Genomic DNA, 8496 nt, shown 5'->3' on the forward strand with positions numbered 1-8496 from the left:
TTACAGGGGCGGCTGTACCGTATATGAAAGGCGCATCAAGGGCGAGCCAAGGCGGTTGGGGCTTTTTGGGCGGATGAATTTTATATGGGGGGCGTATCAAAGGCGACTCGCTGGCGAACCAACCTACAGGGGCGGCTGTACCGTATATGAAAGGCGCATCAAGGGCGAGCCAAGGCGGTTGGGGCTTTTTGGGCGGATGAACTTTATATAGGGGGCGGATCGGGGGCGACCCGCTGGCGGATCATCTTACAGGGGCGGCTGTACCGTATATGAAAGGCGCATCAAGGGCGAGCCAAGGCGGTTGGGCGGATGACTTTTTGGGCGGATGAATTTTATATGGGGGGCGTATCAAGGGCGACCCGCTGGCGAACCAACCTACAGGGGCGGCTGTACCGTATATGAAAGGCACATCAAGGGCGAGCCAAGGCGGTTGGGGCTTTTTGGGCGGATGAATTTTATATGGGGGGCGGATCGGGGGCGACCCGCTGGCGGACCATCCTATAGGGGCGGTTGAACCATACAAAACGGCGTATGTGGGGCGGATGAACGGCGGGTGAAACATTTCAAGGCAAACCTGGGCGACCCCGGGGCGAGTCGCTGGCGGACCAACGTCACGATAAAAAAAACTGATCGTGCGCCAAATTGTTGCAAATTTTATCCGCCAGCAGGTCGCCCGTGGTCCGCCAAATCAAACGCTGGCGGATCGCCAGAGCGGTTTGGCGGTCCGCCAGCGAACCGCCGGCGGGCTGCCCAGTCAATGTGGGAAGCCACCCAGCGTGGAATAATAACGCGCGCTCCCGCTTAGTTATACACGTTTTAAATAATCATATTTTTTACGATCGAATTTTTTACGACCACCCCGTGGCTGGCAGGCAGGGTTTACCCGACTGGTGGTCGTAAAAAAGTTGGAACGTCGTCGTCGTTTTGGGAATATGCACCACACCGCACCGGAATTTGACGGAAAAACGGACCAGGACCACTTTAGTCTTTCTGGTGAGGATCTTGGCCCAGGGCCAGCATGCAACGGTAAGCAGAAATGTGTCCCGGTTTTGCTCAGCCGGCCGTGACGAATGAAGATAGCCAAACCGGAGGAACCCTAGCTGGCAGTGACAAGTGGCCAGGGATGGAGTTAGGGTTATGGATTTCAGAAATCAGTTTTTTGTTATTTTTTTTTTTTTGGTTTATGCTATTTTCAAATTGAGTTGTTAATAGAATATAGAATAGAGAATAGAGAACAGAGAATAGAGAATAGAGAATAGAGAATAGAGAATATAGAATAGAGAATAGAGAAAAGAGAATAGAGAATAGAGAATAGAAAATAGAGAATAGAGAATAGAGAATAGAGAATAGAGAATAGAGAATAGAGAATAGAGAATAGAGAATAGAGAATAGAGAATAGAGAATAGAGAATAGAGAATAGAGAATAGAGAATAGAGAATAGAGAATAGAGAATAGAGAATAGAGAATAGAGAATAGAGAATAGAGAATAGAGAATAGAGAATAGAGAATAGAGAATAGATAATAGAGAATAGAGAATAGAGAATAGAGAATAGAGAATCGAGAATAGGGGTAATTCTCCGCCAACTCACACAGCAGTTGCCCCGACCCCTCTTCGATTTGCGTGAAACTTTGTCCTAAGGGGTAACTTTTGCCCCTGATCACGAATCCGAGGTCCGTTTTTTGAAATCTCGTGACGGAGGGGCGGTACGACTCCTTCCATTTTTGAACATGCGAAAAAAGAGGTGTTTTTCAATAATTTGCAGCCTGAAACGGTGATGAGATAGAAATTTTGTGTCAAAGGGACTTTTATGTAAAATTAGACGCCCGATTTGATGGCGTACTCAGAATTCCGAAAAAACGTATTTTTCATCGAAAAAAACACTAAAAAAGTTTTAAAAACTCTTCCATTTTCCGTTACCCGACTGTACAATTTTTTGGAACATGTCATTTTATGGGAAATTTAATGTACTTTTTGAATCTGCATTGACCCAGAAGGGCTATTTTTTCATTTAGAACAATTTTTTTCATTTTAAAATTTCGTGTTTTTTCTAACTTTGGAGGGTTATTTTTTAGAGTGTATAAATGTTCTACAAAGTTGTAGAGCAGACAATTACAAAAATGTTGATATACAGACATAAGGGGTTTGCTTATAAACATCACGAGTTATCGCGATTTTACGAAAAAAAGTTTTGAAAAAGTTGGTCGTCATCGATCATGGCCGTTCATGGTCACCCGCGACAGACACGGACGACGAAACAAAGGGAAACGCAAAAAGTAACTTTTTCAATACTTTTTTTTCGTAAAATCGCAATAACTCGTGATGTTTATAAGCAAACCTCTTATGTCTATATATCAACATTTTTGTAATTGTCTGCTCTACAACTTTGTAGAACATTATTACACTCTAAAAAATAACCCTGAAAAGTTAGAAAAAACACGAAATTTTAAAATGAAAAATTTTGTTCTAAATGAAAAAATTACCCTTCTGAGTCAATGTAGATTTGAAAAGTACATTAAATTTCCCATAAAATGACATGTTCCAAAAAATTTTACAGTCAAGTAACGGAAAATGGGAGAATTTTTAAAACTTTTTTAGTGTTTTTTTCGATGAAAAATACGTTTTTTCGGAATTCTGAGTACGCCATCAAATCGGGCGTCTAATTTTACATAAAAGTTCCTTTGACACCAAATTTCTATCTCATCACCGTTTCAGGCTGCAAATTATTGAAAAACACCTCTTTTTTCGCATGTTCAAAAATGGAAGGGGTCGTACCGCCCCTCCGTCACGAGATATCAAAAAACGGACCTCGGATTCGTGATCAGAGACAAAAGTTACCCCTTAGGACAAAGTTTCACGCAAATCGAAGAGGGGTCGGGGCAACTTTTCCCGATTTCGTGTGAGTTGGTAGAGAATTACCCATAGAGAATAGATAATAGAGAATAGAGAATAGAGAATAGAGAATAGAGAATAGAGAATAGAGAATAGAGAATAGAGAATAGAGAATAGAGAATAGAGAATAGAGAATAGAGAATAGAGAATAGAGAATAGAGAATAGAGAATAGAGAATAGAGAATAGAGAATAGAGAATAGAGAATAGAGAATAGAGAATAGAGAATAGAGAATAGAGAATAGAGAATAGAGAAAAGAGAATAGAGAATATAGAATAGAGAATAGAGAATAGAGAATAGAGAATAGAGAATAGAGAATAGAGAATAGAGAATAGAGAATAGAGAATAGAGAATAGAGAATAGAGAATAGAGAATAGAGAATAGAGAATAGAGAATAGAGAATAGAGAATAGAGAATAGAGAATAGAGAATAGAGAATAGAGAATAGAGAATAAAGAATAGAGAATAGAGAATAGAGAATAGATAATAGAGAATAGAAAATAGAGAATAGAAAATAGAGAATAGAGAATAGAGAATAGAGAATAGAGAATAGAGAATAGAGAATAGAGAATAGAGAATAGAGAATAGAGAATAGAGAATAGAGAATAGAGAATAGAGAATAGAGAATAGAGAATAGAGAATAGAGAATAGAGAATAGAGAATAGAGAATAGAGAATAGAGAATAGAGAATAGAGAATAGAGAATAGAGAATAGAGAATAGAGAATAGAGAAAAGAGAATAGAGAATAGAGAATAGAGAATAGAGAATAGAGAATAGAGAATAGAGAATAGAGAATAGAGAACAGAGAATAGAGAATAGAGAATAGAGAATAGAGAATAGAGAATAGAGAATAGAGAATAGAGAATAGAGAATAGAGAATAGAGAATAGAGAATAGAGAATAGAGAATAGAGAATAGAGAATAGAGAATAGAGAATAGAGAAAAGAGAATAGAGAATATAGAATAGAGAATAGAGAATAGAGAATAGAGAATAGAGAATAGAGAATAGAGAATAGAGAATAGAGAATAGAGAATAGAGAATAGAGAATAGAGAATAGAGAATAGAGAATAGAGAATAGAGAATAGAGAATAGAGAATAGAGAATAGAGAATAGAGAATAGAGAATAGAGAATAGAGAATAGAGAATAAAGAATAGAGAATAGAGAATAGAGAATAGATAATAGAGAATAGAAAATAGAGAATAGAAAATAGAGAATAGAGAATAGAGAATAGAGAATAGAGAATAGAGAATAGAGAATAGAGAATAGAGAATAGAGAATAGAGAATAGAGAATAGAGAATAGAGAATAGAGAATAGAGAATAGAGAATAGAGAATAGAGAATAGAGAATAGAGAATAGAGAATAGAGAATAGAGAATAGAGAATAGAGAATAGAGGATAGAGAATAGAGAATACAGAATAGAGAAAAGAGAATAAAGAATAGAGAATAGAGAATAGAGAATAGAGAATAGAGAATAGAGAAAAGAGAATAGAGAATAGAGAACAGAGAATAGAGAATAGAGAATAGAGAATAGAGAATAGAGAATAGAGAATAGAGAATAGAGAATAGAGAATAGAGAATAGAGAATAGAGAATAGAGAATAGAGAATAGAGAATAGAGAATAGAGAATAGAGAATAGAGAATAGAGAATAGAGAATAGAGAATAGAGAATAGAGAAAAGAGAATAGAGAATAGAGAATAGAGAATAGAGAATAGAGAATAGAGAATAGAGAATAGAGAATAGAGAATAGAGAATAGAGAATAGAGAATAGAGAATAGAGAATAGAGAATAGAGAATAGAGAATAGAGAATAGAGAATATAGAATAGAGAATAGAGAATAGAGAATAGAGAATAGAGAATAGAGAATAGAGAATAGAGAATAGAGAATAGAGAATAGAGAATAGAGAATAGAGAATAGAGAATAGAGAATAGAGAATAGAGAATAGAGAATAGAGAATAGAGAATAGAGAATAGAGAATAGAGAATAGAGAATAGAGAATAGAGAATAGAGAATAGAGAATAGAGAATAGAGAATAGAGAATAGAGAATAGATAATAGAAAATAGAGAATAGAGAATAGAGAATAGAGAATAGAGAATAGAGAATAGAGAATAGAGAATAGAGAATAGAGAATAGAGAATAGAGAATAGAGAATAGAGAATAGAGAATAGAGAATAGAGAATAGAGAATAGAGAATAGAGAATAGAGAATAGAGAATAGAGAATAGAGAATAGAGAATAGAGAATAGAGAATAGAGAATAGAGAATAGAGAATAGAGAATAGAGAATAGAGAATAGAGAATAGAGAATAGAGAATAGAGAATAGAGAATAGAGAATAGAGAATAGAGAATAGAGAATAGAGAATAGAGAATAGAGAATAGATAGTAAAAAATAAAAGAATGAAAATGTTTAAAAATAAATGTGAGTAGTGATAAAAGAATAACAAACATTTAAGCACTTAAAGTTAAGAGCAAGGTTAATAGTAAAACATTGAAAAAAAAAAAACATAATTTGCAGTGCCACCCTGATCCACCTCTGTCCATCGTTTCATCAGATCAAGAAAATCTGCCCCCACTTCCCAACGTTTTCCTTTTCAGCGGATCGGAATAACGTTTGCTCATCGAATTAAAATAAAAGTGTCCTCCTCCCGAAATTTAACATTCCACCCAGCTATTCACCTATTCATACTTTCCGAAACTCCAACTCTTTGACCATTCAGAGGACGAAAAATTTCAAAAGCGAAAAAACAGCGCGCAAAATATGATAATCAGCGGAAGGCTATAAATTATAGTCGAAATCACAAAAAAGAAGAAGACAAACCGAGATAGAGCTCAAGTTACGACCAGTCGCTGTTTTTATCTTTGGTCCTTTCTATTGGTTTGGTTGAAAAGGAGCTTCTTGTTGATGCGAAGGATTTGAAGGACAGAAGCTACATTTTTCGATACGGTCGTTAAAATGGTCAGGACCAACGGGCAAGACGTTTTTATGGCATTTATTCAGGTTTTCTGTAATGAAATTTGCGTCGTTACTTTAGCGAAGAACTTATCATGTTTTTAAAGATTCTTGAAATTTCTTCAGTTAGTCCTTATTGAAGTGTTAATCAATTCAGCTCATTAGACCAATCATCGAGTGATTGCTCAGAACCAAGGTGAGATGTCTTCAACTTCGAACCAGCAATAAAAGAGCAATTTTCCTAATTAATTCAATTTCTTTCGTCGAACAAATTGCTTCGCCTGCCGGAAAACGGTGAGGACGTGAGAACTTGCGCTTTATCGGACGATTGGTCTCAATTCGCTTTATGGCTTCATCCGGAACTTCAACATGTTGAAACGTGAGGAGGTTCGTTCTTTGGGGAGCAGTTTGGCTTTTATAAAGCAACCGAGAGAGACTAGTTTGCAAATTAAAACCATTTCGGAATGTTTTTGACAATTATTGCACTCTTGCCACTCTTGCCGGGCACACAAAGTTGAAGCTGCCGGCTGATAACTCAAGGAAGTTTGGCGTACCTCTTGGATCTTCCCCCAGGAGTGAGAGTGGTAATGGGCGGTGGAACAAATTATATCATGATTAAATTTAAATTTCCAAGCAATAAAATGCTGCTAAAATATGTAGTTTATGCAAATGTGGCGAGTGGAACGGAAGTTCATGTGAGCACCATTTCAAATGGGTTCTCTTTTCAGGGAAATGGGAAAACCACTCGAAGAGACATGTTTATTGCTTTATTTTGGTTCGTTGTGCACGACTATGTGCATAACTCACGGAAGAACCATTAAAATATTGATGCACCTAAGATTTTGGTTTGGAGTGTTGTCATTACTAATCTATTTTAAATACTTATGTAATTAATTGAATAACAGCCAAAAGATTATTTTAAATTCAAAAAGTTGATTTAAAATACAGATTAAATTTGAAATTTTTAACTTATCATTTAATTAATACTCCATAGAATATCTCTATTTTCCATTTTCTATTCTCTATTCATTATTCCCAAATTTCTATTCTCGATTTTATCTTAAATATTCTCTATTCTCTATTCTCTATTCTCTATTCTCTATTCTCTATTCTCTATTCTCTATTCTCTATTCTCTATTCTCTATTCTCTATTCTCTATTCTCTATTCTCTATTCTCTATTCTCTATTCTCTATTCTCTATTCTCTATTCTCTATTCTCTATTCTCTATTCTCTATTCTCTATTCTCTATTCTCTATTCTCTATTCTCTATTCTCTATTCTCTATTCTCTTTTCTCTATTCTCTATTCTCTATTCTCTATTCTCTATTCTCTATTCTCTATTCTCTATTCTCTATTCTCTATTCTCTATTCTCTATTCTCTGTTCTCTATTCTCTATTCTCTTTTCTCTATTCTCTATTCTCTATTCTCTATTCTCTATTCTCTATTCTTTATTCTCTTTTCTCTATTCTGTATTCTCTATTCTCTATCCTCTATTCTCTATTCTCTATTCTCTATTCTCTATTCTCTATTCTCTATTCTCTATTCTCTATTCTCTATTCTCTATTCTCTATTCTCTTTTCTCTATTCTCTATTCTCTATTCTCTATTCTCTATTCTCTATTCTCTATTCTCTATTCTCTATTCTCTATTCTCTGTTCTCTATTCTCTATTCTCTTTTCTCTATTCTCTATTCTCTATTCTCTATTCTCTATTCTTTATTCTCTTTTCTCTATTCTGTATTCTCTATTCTCTATCCTCTATTCTCTATTCTCTATTCTCTATTCTCTATTCTCTATTCTCTATTCTCTATTCTCTATTCTCTATTCTCTTTTCTCTATTCTCTATTCTCTATTCTCTGTTCTCTATTCTCTATTCTCTATTCTCTATTCTCTTTTCTCTTTTCTCTATTCTCTATTCTCTATTCTCTATTCTCTATTCTTTATGCCATTTTCTCTGATCTCTGCTCAATTCAAGAAATAATATTTGAGTTCAAATAAGTTCCTCAAGACTCCACTTTCCAATAAACTGTCACTTGAAACCACAGCTACAAACCACTTACCACCTTTTCTGTCCCAAACGAACCTCCAAGATCCACCAAAACAAGCAAAACATCAACGGCGATTGCAATCCGTTTTCCCAGTCCCAGTCCTTAAGTCCGCCAAGGGACCACGGTCAGGAAACCGCGCAATGTCCGGTAACCCGTGTGTGTGCGGCTTTCCGCTACAGATGGTTTTACATTGTAAATATTTGCCCCGAAGCCAACCGGGACGGACCAGCAGACACGACCAACGACACCACAGCGGGGACATGCACGGGACAAGCGTTGGACAGGATGATCCCTCTTTGGCCACCCTTGTGGACCGCTGCAGTGGGTGTATTCCATCTTCATTTATTCGCCATCGTCGTCGGTGGAACCGTCGTTGTCTGACTTTTTTGTCTCGATTTTTTTTTCAGGATTGAAGAGAGTTAGGACAAGAAACCCGCGAGGGTCAACCGGAGGAAGCCCATTACGACGGACTGCTGAAGTATCTCGGGAAAGCCATCTGAACTGGAGCTGTCGTGTGAAGGTGAGTTTCTGCTGATGGACACATTCCACCAGCGGACACTACTCGGTGACGATGGAAATGAGGAAAATATTTACGCAAATTTGGCCGTGT

The sequence above is a fragment of the Culex pipiens genome, chromosome 1 (genome assembly GCF_016801865.2).
Source record: "Culex pipiens pallens isolate TS chromosome 1, TS_CPP_V2, whole genome shotgun sequence".
Classification (NCBI taxonomy): Eukaryota; Metazoa; Arthropoda; class Insecta; order Diptera; family Culicidae; genus Culex; species Culex pipiens.